The 14,489-nt window shown below is 40.5% G+C and overlaps 1 non-coding gene across 1 annotated transcript; it reads right to left on the bottom strand.

Annotated features, from left to right (window-relative positions):
- Window positions 1–7,151: 7,151 nt before the first annotated feature.
- On the bottom strand, window positions 7,152–7,259 carry LOC112767474 (small nucleolar RNA R71). The gene has a single exon (XR_003184919.1). It is a non-coding gene; the product is annotated as a small nucleolar RNA R71 (small nucleolar RNA).
- Window positions 7,260–14,489: the final 7,230 nt, after the last annotated feature.

Below are 14,489 nucleotides of genomic sequence, written 5' to 3'. Positions count from 1 at the left end.
GAAAGAGGTGGTTCAAAAGGAGGTGATGAAGTTATGAAATGCTGGAATCATATACCCATTTCTGATAGCTCCTGGGTGAGTCCAGTCCAGGTGGTACCAAAGAAGGGAGGCATGACTGTCATCTTCAATGAAAAGAATGAACTCATCCCTACAAGAACAGTAACTGGGTGGAGGATATGCATTGACTATAGAAGATTGAATGAAGCCATAAGGAAGGATTATTTCCCTCTTCTCTTCATTGATCAGATGCTGGAAAGGTTGGCTGGTCATGCTTATTATTGCTTCTTGGACGGGTATTTCGAGTATAATTAGATAATGGTGGATCCCAAGGACCAAGAGAATACCTCTTTCACTTGCCCCTTCAGAGTCTTTGCTTACAGAAGGATGCCGTTTGAGCTGTGCAATGCTCCAACAACCTTTTAAAGGTGTATACTTTCCATATTCTCTGACATGGTAGAGAAATTCATAGAGGTTTTTATGGATAATTTTTCTGTTTTTGGTGACTCTTTTGAAACTTGTTTGCGCGGTTGACGGTGGAGCTTGCAGCGGCGCTGAGATGGCACCGGGACAGGGCAGAGTGGACTTGGGGTGAGTAAGAAATGGAGGAAGAGAGAAAGAAGGAGGGAGGAAAGGGAGAGAAGGTTGCACGGCGGTTGATGGTGGCGAAATATGGTCGCCGGAGGTGGCTGGTTGGTTGGTCACTTTGACGATGATGGTGAAAGAGGGAGAAGGAGAAGAGACGTTGGAATGGGGTGGAGTGAGGGAACGCGAATGCTAGGGCTTTCGCGTCCCTGGGGTAAGTAAAATTTCGAACCCATGCGTGCGCGCATCGTGCGCGTTCGCGTGGGTGGGAGAATAAGGAAGTGGCGCAGGAGCGTAATATGCGCCTGCGCGTGGATGGGAGATGTGGGAATGGGCGCAGACGCGTACCGTACACGTTCGGTCGGTTGAGTTAGGCCAGAGGCACAAAAGTGGCCCAGAGTTGGCATAACTCTCGGGTCTTTCGCCGGGGTGATGCAAAAATGCATCGACGCGCGCGCGCACTCTGCGCGTCCGCGTGGATGAGTTGATCGATGATGGGGCGCGGAGGCGCCAGGTGCGCCTACGCGCAGGTAGAGAAACGGAAGGGGCGTGGACGCGCCATGTACGCATCCGCGTGGCTTAAGGCCCAGAGTTGGCCCAAAAGTGGCACAACTATCTGGTCCTTGGCCTGGAAAGTGCGAAATGCACAGCCGGCGCGCGCGCGCAATGTGCGCTTGCGCGTGGCCTCTCTTTTTTTTTTTTTCAAAAGCACCAAGAAGAGCTCATAACCCTCTCAACCTCCTCTAGGACTCTAAAACCAGCTAAGATGCAAAATCAGACATATTTTTGAATTTTTGGAGATTTTCCAAACAATTTGAGGAAACTTGTAATTCAAGCAAAAACTCAAATTCAAAGAATCATCCCTAATTAAGGCACAGAGTGTATGAACAACTTAGCAAGCAGGGCAAAATGTACTAAGGGGGTAAGGAAGCTATATACAATGGAACCCAATTCATTCATTCATTATATCTACAAGAGAATGGAAAGAGTCTACCATGGTGGGGTGTCTCCCACCAAGCACTTTTAGTTTAAGTCCTTAAGTTGGACATTTGGGATGCTCCTTGTCAAGGTGGCTTACGCTAGTACTCATCCTTGAACTTCCAAGAGTGCTTGTCCTTCCATCGGTCGTTAGAAGTTCCAAGCACCTTCACCGTGCTCGGATGAGGTTCTTTCCCAAATATGAGCTCCCAAAATTGGTTTTCATGTTGTGATCCAGGGTCCCATATCTTATCTTCGCACCCATCTTCTAGTTGATCGCCTTGATTCTATCCGAGTGACAAGAAAGCTGAATTCTCATGAAAGCACCAAAGTACCCTCCTAGCCCCATTTAATTGAGCATTACACCAATCCATACTCTTCAATTTTGAGCTTCCAATCATAATGAGCCTAGATTTACAACGCCAACCACTAAACATCCTCCTCTTTCGCTTAATTCCACAAAGTGCCCTAAGTTGGCCATCTGTTTCAAGCAAACCAAATCCAAGTGGGATAATAAAGCTAAGAGTTAGAAGTTTTACCCACTCAAATGAAGGATTGGATGACAACCTAGGTGGAGGAGTTCCCAATGATCTTGACAAAGAACACTCCACTCTTGTCCAATCTCTTCTAGAGGCTTCCACCACTTGGCAAGATCTTTCAAGTTTCTCCTCTTGCTAAGCTTCCTCAAGTTCACATTCTTCTTCACCAATTTCTTCTATCTCTTTCCCATCACTCTCATCATAGATAGGAGGTCTAGTAAAGTCTACCTCATCATCAAGTCTAAGCATATTGGGGAAGGACTCTTCAAACTCGAAAGGGTCATATGTTGATGCGGAATCATCGTATATATGGGGGCATATTGCTTGGGACACTTCTTCCAATTCTTCACTCACAATATTCCTTGGAGGTTGCACATCCTCCTCAACATTGCATTCTAGTCCACTGGGAGAAGGCTTAACAAGATCATCAAGGGGATTGATCGAGGTGGACAAAAATTCACTAATGACGGAATCCACTTCTTGATCGATTTCCTTCAACTCTCTGTCTACTTCCGTAACATTACTCTCCTCTTTAACATCCCTTCCAAACTCCTTGGAAGAGGGCTCTTCAACTTGAGATTCCTTTATGTGCTCAACATATCCTAAACATCCACCCACTACTTCCTTTCGTTCACTAATCTCTACCTCCTCCTCTTGTTGCACTTCTTGCTTTAACTCTTCTTCCTCATCAGGGAGCTTCAAGTTCACTCCCTCACTAGGCTCCTTGATTGTTTCTCCACATTCAACAATGGGAGTACTTAGGATGCATGAGTTTAGGAGGTATGTTAGGTGACTCACGGCTTCTACCATGCTAGCCATCCTTGCTCTTAACTCCTTAAACTTATTTTCATCCTCCTCTTGTCGTCTTAAGATACGAGATTCAAGGTCTCTCAGTTCTAACACGAGGGTTTCATCGGGAGGTGGTGGTGGAAGAGAGGGTTGATGAGCGGATAATTTATACGCTTTTTGGCATTGTTTTTACATAGTTTTTAGTATGATTTAGTTAGTTTTTAGTATATTTTTATTAGTTTTTAAATAAAATTCACATTTCTGGACTTTACTATGAGTTTGTGTGTTTTTCTATGATTTTAGGTATTTTCTGGCTGAAATTGAGGGACTTGAGCAAAAATCAGATTCAGAGGTTGAAGAAGGACTGCAGATGCTGTTGGATTCTGACCTCCCTGCACTCAAAGTGGATTTTCTGCAGCTACAGAACTCCAAATGGCACGCTCTCAATTGCGTTGGAAAGTAGACATCCAGGGTTTTCCAGCAATATATAATAGTCCATACTTTGCCCGAGTTTAGATGACGCAAACTGGCGTTCAACGCCAGCTCCCTGCCCTATTCTGGAGTCAAACGCCAGAAACAGGTTGCCAAATGGAGTTAAACGCCAGAAACAGGTTACAAACTGGCATTTAACTCCAAGAAAGACCTCTCCACGTGAAAGCTTCAATGCTCAGCCCAATCACACACCAAGTGGGTCCCGAAAGTGGATTTCTGCATCATTTACTTATCTCTGTAACCCTAGTAACTAGTTTAGCATAAATAGGATTTTTACTATTGTATTCAGGGATCTTTGGGGGCGATTAGTTCTAAGATCATGGAGGCTGGCTTCTCGGCCATGCCTAGACCTTGTTCTTATGTATTTTCAACGGTAGAGTTTCTACACACCATAGATTAAGGTGTGGAGCTCTGCTGTTCCTCGAGTATTAATGCAAAGTACTATTGTTTTTCTATTCAATTCAAGCTTATTCCTATTCTAAGATATTCATTTTCACCCAAGAACATGATGAATGTGATGATTATGTGACGCTCATCACCATTCTCACCTATGATCACGTGCCTGACAACCACTTCCGTTCTACATGAAGATGAGATAGAATGAGTATCTCTTAGATATCTAATACAGGGGACCGAGTCCGAGATATTAGAGTCTTCGTGGTATAAGTTAGAACCCATGGACGGCCATTCCTGAGATCCAGAAAGTCTAAACCTTGTCTGTGGTATTCCGAGTAGGAGCCTGGAAGGGATGGCTATGACGAGCTTCAAACTCGTGAGTGCTGGGCGTAGTGACAGACGCAAAAGGATAGTAAATCCTATTCCAGTATGATCGAGAACCGACAGATGATTAGCATGCAGTGATAGTGCATTGGACCATTTTCACAAGGAGGACGGGATGTAGCCATTGACAACGGTGATGCCCAACATACAGCTTGCCATGGAAAGGAGTAGGAATGATTGGATGAAGATAGTAGGAAAGCAGAGGTACAGGAGGAACGAAAGCATCTCTATACGCTTATCTGAAATTCTCACCAATGAATTACATAAGTATCTCTATCCTAGTTTATATTTTAATTATTTTTTAATTATCAATTCTCTATAACCATTTGAATCCGCCTGACTGAGATTTACAAGGTGACCAAAGCTTGCTTCAAGACGACAATCTCCGTGGGATCGACCCTTACTCACGTAAGGTTTATTACTTGGACGACCCAGTGCACTTGCTGGTTAGTTGGGCAAAGTTGTGACAAAGTGTGATTCACGTTTGAGAGCACCAAGCCTTTGGCGCCATTGTTGATGATCACAATTTCATGGACCAAGTTTTTGGCGCCGTTGCCGGGGATTGTTCAAGTTTGGACAACTGACGGTTCATCTTGTTGCTTAGATTATGTAATTTTATTTTAATTTTAATCTTTTTGTTTTTATTATTCTTATTTTCGAAATAAATAAATAAATAAATAAATAAATATTTTCAAAAAAAAATTAAATTATGTTCTTCAGAATTTTTAAGAAGGAATTCTAGAATTTCATAGGACATGTTGAATCCTGGCTGGCTGTAAAGCCATGTCTAAATTCTTTTGGACCGAGGTTTCACTTATCCTCAAGAAAAGAGCTTCTTTGTCTTTCTTAGCAAATTAGCTGTTGAATGTAATGATCTGCTGAAGCTTGGCTGGCCATTGGCCATGTCTAGTATTTTGGACCGGAGCTTTCACTGAAAGCTTGGCTGGCTAGTAAGCCATGTCTAATTCCTGGACTGGAGCTTTAGACTAACATTGCAAGATTCCTGGAATTTTTATTAAAAATTTTGAAATCCTTATTTTTCTTTTTCAAAATAATTTTCAAAAAATCCAAAAAATTTTAATAAAATCATAAAACCAAAAATATTTTGTGTTTCTTGTTTGAGTCTAGTGTCAAATTTTAAGTTTGGTGTCAATTGCATCTTATTTATTTTTCTTAAAATTTTTGAAAAATTCATGCATATGTTGTTCATGATCTTCAAGTTGTTTTGATGATTTTCTATGTTTGATCTTTAATTTTTCATATGCATTTTCAATTTATTAGTGTTTAAGGTTTGAAAATTTCTAAGTTTGGTGTCTTGCATGTTTTTCTTTTCTAAAGATTTTCAAAAATAAGTTCTTGGTGTTCATCTTGACATTCAAAGTGTTCTTGGTGTTCATCTTGACAATCAAAGTGTTCTTGCATGAATTGTGTGTTTTGATTCATAAGTTTCATGTTTTGAATCTTTTTACTACTTTTCTCTTTCATCATCAAAAATTCAAAAATCAAAAAAATATCTTTCCCTTTTTCTTTTCATAAAATTCGAATATTTGAGTTGACTTTTTCAAAAATTTTTAAAATCTAGTTGTTTTTTATGAGTTAAATGAAATTTTCAATTTAAAAATTCTATCTTTTTCAAATCTTTTTCAAAAATCAAATCTTTTTCATTTTTCTTTTATGATTTTCGAAAATTTCAAATTGATTTTCAAAATATTTTTCTTCTTTTTATTTCATATTTTCGAAATTAATGCTAACAATTAATGTGATTGATTCAAAATTTTTAAATTTGTTACTTGCCTAGTAAGAAAGGTTCAATCTTTAAACTCTAGAATCATATCTTTTTAGTTTCTTGTTAGTCAAGTAATTAACTTTTATTTCAAAAATCAAATCCTTTTGAATTTCTTTTTCAAATCTTTTTCAAAATAAGTTTCAATCACATCTTTTTCAAAATCAATTTCAAAATCTTTTCTAACTTCTTTTCTAACTTCCTATCTTTTCAAAATTTGATTTTCAAATCTTTTTCAATTAATCACTTAACTTTTTGTTTGATTTTAAAAAGTTTACTATTTCGATCATATCTTTTTCAAAACTACCTAACTAATTCTCTCTCTAATTTTCGAAAATCACCTTCCTCTTTTTCAAAATTCCTTTTTAATTAACTATTTGTTTTAAATTTTAATTTGATTTAATTTTATTTTCCTTTCTTAATTCTCGAATTTTAATTTTAAATTTTAAATTAAAAATAAAAATATTTTTCTTTTCTTTTCAATTATTTTCGAAAATTCTTCTCTCTCACCCCCTTCTAATTATTTATTTATCTACTAACACTTCTCTTCTTCTTAAAAATTTGAACCCTCTCCCTCTTTCTGTGTTCGAATTTCTTTTCTTCTTCTACTCACATAAAGGAATCTCTATACTGTGACATAGAGGATTTCTCTTCTTTTCTGTTTTCTTCTTTTTCATATGAGCAGGAACTAGGATAAGAACATTCTTGTTGAAGCTGATCCTGAACCTGAAAGGACTCTGAAGAGAAAGCTAAGGGAAGCTAAAGCACAACTCTCTGGAGAAAATCTGACAGAAATTTTCGAAAAAGAAGGAGACATGGCCAAAAATAATAACAATGCAAGGAAGATGCTTGGTGACTTTACTGCACCAAATTCCAATTTACAAGGAAGAAGCATCTCAATCCCTGCCATTGGAGCAAACAATTTTGAGCTAAAGCCTCAAATAGTTTCTTTGATGCAACAGAACTGCAAGTTTCATGGACTTCCATCTGAAGATCCTTTTCAGTTCTTAACTGAATTCTTGCAAATCTGTGATACTGTTAAGACCAATGGGGTTGATCCTGAGGTCTACAGGCTTATGCTTTTCCCATTTGCTGTAAGAGACAGAGCAAGAGTATGGTTGGACTCTCAACCTAAAGATAGCCTGAACTCTTGGGATAAGCTGGTCACGGCTTTCTTAGCCAAGTTCTTTCCTCCTCAAAAGCTTAGCAAGCTTAGAGTGGATGTTCAAACCTTCAAACAGAAAGAAGGTGAATCCCTCTATGAAGCTTGGGAAAGATACAAGAAACTGACCAAAAAGTGTCCTTCTGACATGCTTTTAAAATGGACCATCCTGGATATATTCTATGATGGTCTGTCTGAGCTATCAAAGATGTCACTGGACCATTCTGCAGGTGGATCCATTCACCTAAAGAAAGCGCCTGCAGAAGCTCAGGAACTCATTGACATGGTTTAAAATAACCAGTTCATGTACACTTCTGAAAGGAATCCTGTGAGTAATGGGACGCCTCAGAGGAAGGGAGTTCTTGAAATTGATACTCTGAATGCCATATTGGCTCAGAATAAAATATTGACTCAGCAAGTCAATATGATTTCTCAGAGTCTGAATGGAATGCAAACTGCATCCAACAGTACTCAAGAGGCATCTTCTAAAGAAGAAGCTTATGATCCTGAGAACCCTGCAATAGTAGAGGTGAATTACATGGGTGAACCCTATGGAAACACCTATAATCCCTCACGGAGAAATTGTAACAGCCCAGACCACCCGCTAGCACGATATTGTCCGCTTTGGCACACAAGGCCTCACGGTTTTGAATAAAAGTAAAGTCGAAAATCTTTACTGAAAGAGAAACCATTCAATTCTCAAAACTCAAAAGCCCTTTCGAAAAGGTTTATCTATACTGAACCAAAATAGCCTTTCATATCCTTCCAAACCGGAAACACAAACAAAACCAACCATCGGTCCACCTCATTTCAACCACGGCCCTAGGCCCAAACAATCCAACCATCAACCAATCACCACAATCCAACAGAGTCCCAGTAGCAAACACAAATAGGAAGATGCAAGCACAAGCAAACAGTTATTGCAAGTAGAACAATTAGCAATTAATCACATAGGCAAACCAAGTATAATATGCACACCCAAGCAATGTCACATAAATGCATATGATGCATGCCTGTCCCTATCGTCAAAGGCAAAATCGTGAGGCCTTGTGTGCCAAAGCGGACAATATCGTGCTAGCGGGTGGTCTGGGCTGTTACAGATGGTATCAGAGCCAGAACCCGGATCGATGTGCCAGCGAGGGCGCTGGGCTCCCTTAGGGGGGTGGATTGTAAGACCCACATCGTTTGGGAAGGGGAACGAAGCATGCCTTATAAGGGTGTAGATACCTCTCCCTAGCATGACACGTTTTGACGAGTGAGTGTGGGGGGCTTAGGCTAGCATCCCTATCGTCAAAGGCAAAACCGTGAGGCCTTGTGTGCCAAAGCGGACAATATCGTGCTAGCGGGTGGTCTGTGCTGTTACAGATGGTATCAGAGCCAGAACCTGGATCGATGTGCCAGCGAGGGCGCTGGGCTCCCTTAGGGTGGTGGATTGTAAGACCCACATCGGTTGGGGAGGGGAACGAAGCATGCCTTATAAGGATGTGGATACCTCTCCCTAGCATGACGCGTTTTGACGAGTGAGTGTGGGGGGCTTAGGCTAGCATCCCTATCGTCAAAGGCAAAACCGTGAGGCCTTGTGTGCCAAAGCGGACAATATCGTGCTAGCGGGTGGTCTGGGCTGTTACAGAAATCATCCAAATTTCTCATGGAAGGATCAACAAAAGCCTCAACAAGGCTTTAATAATGGTGGAAGAAACAGGTTTCGCAATAGCAAGCCTTTTCTATCATCCACTCAGCAACAGACAGAGAATTCTGAGCATAATCCATCTAGCTTAGCAAATATAGTCTATGATCTATCTAAGGCCACTCTAAGTTTCATGAATGAAACAAGATCCTCCATTAGAAATTTGGAGGCACAAATGGGCCAGCTGAGTAAAAGAGTCACTGAAACCCCTCCTAGTACTCTCCCAAGCAATACAGAAGAGAATCCAAAAAGAGAGTGCAAGGCCATAACCTTACTTGGTGTGGCTGAACCCAAAGAGGAGGAGGAGGGCGTGAATCCTAGTGAAGAAGATCTCTTGGGACGTTCAGTGACCAATAAGGAGTATGCCTTTGAGGAACCAAAGGAATCTGAGGCTCATCTAGAGACCATAAAGATTCCATTAAACCTTCTTCTGCCCTTCATGAACTCTGATGAGTATTCTTCTTCTGAAGAGAATGAAGACATTACTGAAGAGCAAATTGCTAAGTACCTTGGTGCAATCATGAAGTTGAATGCCAAATTATTTGGTAATGAGACTTGGAAAGATGAACCTCCCTTGCTCACCAATGAACTGAATGCATTGGATAGGCAGAAATTACCTCAAAAGAAACAGGATCCTGGTAAATTCCTAATTCCCTATAACATAGGCACATTGACCTTTGAGAAGGCTCTGTGTGACCTGGGGTCAGGAATAAACTTAATGCCACTCTCTGTAATGGAGAAACTTGGGATCTTTGAGGTGTAAGCTGCCAGAATCTCATTAGAGATGGCGAATAACTCAAGAAAATAGGCTTATGGATTAGTAGAGGACATGTTAGTGAAGGTTGAAGGCCTTTACATCCCTGCTGATTTCATAATCCTAGACATTGGAAAGGATGAGGATGAATCCATCATCCTTGGAAGACCTTTCCTCGCCACAGCAAGAGCTGTGATTGATGTGGACGGAGGAGAATTGATCCTTCAACTGAATGAGGACAACCTTGTGTTTAAAACTCAAAGATCTCCTTTTGTAACCATGGAGAAGAAGCATGAAAAGCTTCTCTCACTGCAGAGTCAACCAAAGCCCCCACAGTCAAACTCTAAGATTGTTGTTGGGGGGCCACAACCAAACTCTAAGTTTGGTGTTGAACCCCCACATTCAAACTCTAAGTTTGGTGTTGGAAAGTTCCAACCTTGCTCTGATTATCTGTGAGGCTCCATGAGAGCTCACTGTCAAGCTATTGACATTAAAGAAGCACTTGTTGGGAGGCAACCCAATGTTATTTAATCATATCCATTTTATTTTTATTTCTATTTCGTGTTTTATTAGGTTGATGATCATGTGGAGTCACAAAAACTACAAAAAAAATCAAAAACAAAATGAAAAACAGCATTAAAAATAGCACACACTGGAGGAGGAGCATTCTAGCATTTAAACGCCAGAAACAAGCACCAAGCTGGCGTTTAACACCAGAAACAAGCATCTACCTGGCGTTAAACGCCAGAAACAGGCTACATTTGGGCGTTCAATGCCAAAAACAGGCAGCAGTCTGGCGTTAAATGCCAGGATTGCAAAGCAAGGGCGTTTTACACGCCTAATTGGAGCAGAGATGTTAAACCCTTGACCCCACTGGATGTGTGGACCTCACAGGATCCCCACCATTTCTTCTCTCATATTCATACCTTTTCATAACTCTCTTCCCCAAATACCCTTCACCAATCACCTCAATCACTCTTCCCCATCACCTCTTCACCACTCACATCTATCCTCTCTTCCCCAAAAAACCCACCTACCTTCAAATTCAAACTATTTTCCCTCCCAAACCCAACCCTAATGGCCGAACCCTACCCCCCCTCCTATATAAACTCCTACTTCCTTCTTCATTTTCACACAACACAACCCTCTCTTCACCACCTTGGCCGGATACACCCTTCTCTCCCTCTCCTCCATTTATCTTCTTCTTCTCCTTCTTTCTTTCTTTCTTCTTTTGCTCGGGAACGAGCAAACATTTTAAGTTTAGTGTGGTAAAAGCATTGCTTTTTGTTTTTCCATAACCATTAATGACACCTAAGGCCAAAAAAACCTCTAGAAAGAGGAAAGGGAAGGCAATTGCTTTCACCTCTGAGTCATGGGAGATGGAGAGATTCATCTCAAAGGTCCATCAAGACCACTTCTATGAAGTTGTGGCTAAGAAGAAAGTGATCCCTGAGGTTCCTTTCAAGCTCAAAAAGAATGAGTATCCGGAGATTCGACTTGAAATCCGAAGAAGAGGTTGGGAAGTTCTCACCAACCCCATTCAACAAGTCGGGATCTTAATGGTTCAAGAGTTCTATGCAAACGCATGGATCACTAGGAACCATGATCAAAGTGTGAACCCGAATCCAAAGCATTGGCTTACCATGGTTCGGGGGAAATACTTAGATTTCAGTCTGGAAAATGTAAGGTTGGCGTTCAACTTACCAATGATGGAAGAAAACGCACGCCCCTACACTAGAAGGGTCAATTTTGATCAAAGGTTGGACCAAGTCCTCATGGACATATGTGTGGAAGGAGCTCAATAGAAAATTGACTCAAGAGGCAAGCCATTTCAACTAAGAAGGCTTGACCTCAAACCAGTAGCTAGGGGATGGTTAGAGTTCATTTAACGCTCAATCATTTCTACTAGCAACCGGTCTAAAGTTACTATAGACCGAGCCATCATGATCCATAGTATCATGATTGGGGAGGAAGTGGAGGTTCATGAGATTATACCTCAAGAACTCTACAAGGTGGCTGACAAGTCCTCCACTTTGGCAAGGTTAGCCTTTCCTCACCTCATCTGTCACCTCTATAATTCGGCTGGAATTGACATAGAGGGAGACATCCTCATTGAAGAGGACAAGCCCATCACTAAGAAAAGGATGGAGCAAACAAGAGATCATGGACCTCAACATGAGCATGAGGAAATTCCTCACCATGAAATCCCTGAGATGCCTCAGGGGATGCACTTTCCTCCACAAAACTATTGGGAGCAAATCAACACTTCCCTAGGAGATTTAAGCTCCAACATGGGACAACTAAGGATGGAGCACCAAGAGCAAGGTTGCGAGAACCGGACCGGTCATCGAACCGGTCGAGTTACTGGTTCAATGGTTTAATGGTTCAATCGGGGTTGAACCGTGGTTGAACCGGTTTAATTAAATATAGAGTAAAATCATAAAAAATTTAATACATAATTTTAAAAATTTAAATTCAATCATTTCTAAACTAATAAAATTCAAAATTTAACAATTTCACAAAATAAATTATTCATAATTTATCATTAAAAGTCACCATCACTTCACACAATTAAAGCATTCTGTCTATGAAATTACCTAAATTGCAAGAAGTTTGAGCATTTCACTCATTTAGGTGTTTTCATAACAAAAATAACATCAACCACAAGCATGAAGAGCTACCATGAGCAATGGATAAACATGAGTTTCATAACTTAAACAAGCATCAAGAGACAACCCAAAGTGCATTATTCTTGAACAATTTGCCTAAACAAAGAGTGGTTCAAACTATATGGTAACTACAACATATAATTCAAACTCAAAGCATCACAGAGGCATTTAATCGAACACCTAGCACTCAATGTACAAATTTAGCATAAACAAACAAACTTCAGCTACAATGCTTATCTATTCAACAACTTCCACACTTAATACAGCCAAACACAATAACAAATAGAAGTAACCAAGCTTATATAAGCAAGCAAAGCATCAGCCAACCGAGAAATTTCCAATTCTCAAAACTTGCAACAAACCTAGAATCTACAAACTGAACTACCTTATTCCAACAACCTAGAATCCACTAACGAAAATAAAAAATCCAACTAAACTAATGTAGAACAAACTATAGACTGGCAGAGCGTTAATGGATTCTATTGAGGCTCCTCTGTTTGGTGAAAAATCCTCAGGAATGCCGAAGACAGAAATTATGCAAGGTAGGCAGCAGCAAATTGTTGCACACAGTATAAAGGGCATGGCATATCCGATAAAGCTGAAGGTAAGGAAGACTATACATAACCTGCACAGATAGAAACCTATATTGTTAGAAGTTCTGAGAAAGTGAAAAATAAAGTGAAAATAAACTGTTTGAGCTATGACATTACCTAAGCATCAGATCTAAATCAAACACCAAAGGCAAGAAGCAATAAGAACAAAATGGCAAAAAAATAGAAGCAAACAATGGATGAATCATAAATTACCCCTATACTCGTCACTGAAGCAAACAGAAGCAACAAAACTGGATTGAAAAACAGATTCATGAAGCATAGAAGCAGCAAAAACAGATTGAAGATTCATGAAGCAGCAAACAGAAGCAGCAAAAACAGATTGAAGATTCATGAAGCAGCAAAAATAGAGGAACTAGGAAGCATGTTCAAACAGAACAGGCGAGCTCAGAAAATCAGTCTTACCGGCGAATGAGAGGCGGGCTCGGCGAGCTGGGCGAGGAGGAGGCGGCCTCAACGCGGTGGTGGTCGCGGCTGCTGTGCAGTGGTTTCGGTGGCTAATGACGAGCGCTGCTGGGTGGCGAGTGGCGACTGAGGAGCGCTGCTGGGTGGCGACGGAGGAGCGCTCTGGAATCTGGTCTCTGGAGCTTGGTCGGCGGTGGCGCTGCTGGCCTTGGTGAATGGTGGGTGAGGGGGGAAGAAAGGGGAAGCTGGGTGCTGGGAGCTTGGGGTTGCTGAGTGAGTGAGTGTCGAGTGATTAGGGTTAGGTTAGGTCTTCCGCCAGTTTCTCTCTTTTTTTTTTTTTTTAAAAAAATAGCCAAAACGACGTCGTTTTGCTTTTGAATTTCCAAACTACTGAACCGCCAAAAAACCGGACGGTTCTTCTGGTTTACCGGTTAACCGCCGGTTCGACCGGTTTTTTAACCGGTTCTTTGCCATCTAGTTTTTTAGGTTACCCGGACCGGCTAGGTAACCGGTTCCCGGTTTTTCCGGTTGAACCGGCCGGTCCGGTCCGGTTTTCAGAACCATGACCAAGAGCATTCCATCATCCTCCATGAAATTAGAAAATATCAAAGAGCTATGAGGGAGTAGCAACAAAGACAAGGAAGAGACATAGAGGAGCTCAAGAGCACCATTGGTTCTTCAAGAAGAGGAAGACGTCACCCTCACTAAGGTGGACCCGTTCCTTAATCTCCTTGTTCTTATTTTCCTATTTTTCGGTTTTTGAGCCTTATGATTTATTTATGTTTGTGTCTTTACTATATGATCATTAGTGTCTAAGTGTCTATGTCTTAAAGCTATGAGTGTCCTATGAATCCATCACCTTTCTTAAATGAAAAATGTTCTAAAAACAAAAGAATAAGAAATACATGGTTTCAAATTCATCCTTGAACTAGTTTAATTATTTTGATGTGGTGACAATACTTTTTGTTTCCTGAATGAATGCTTGAACAGTGCATATGTCTTTTGATATTGTGGTTTATGAATGTTAAATATGTTGGCTCTTGAAGAATAATGAAAAAGGAGAAATGTTATTTGATAATCTGAAAAATCATAAAATTGATTCTTGATGCAAGAAAAAGCAGTGAATACAAAAGCTTGCGAAAAAAAAGAAAAGAAAAGAAAAATGGCGAAAAAAAAGAGAGAAAAAGAAAAAGCAAGCAGAAAAAGCCAAAAGCTCTTTAAACCAAAAGGCCAAGAGCAAAAAGCCAATAGCCATTAA

Source organism: Arachis hypogaea, chromosome 17, assembly GCF_003086295.3.
Source record: "Arachis hypogaea cultivar Tifrunner chromosome 17, arahy.Tifrunner.gnm2.J5K5, whole genome shotgun sequence".
NCBI lineage: Eukaryota > Viridiplantae > Streptophyta > Magnoliopsida > Fabales > Fabaceae > Arachis > Arachis hypogaea.
Note: the sequence above shows the minus strand (reverse complement) of the source record. Positions and strands in the feature narration are given on the sequence as shown.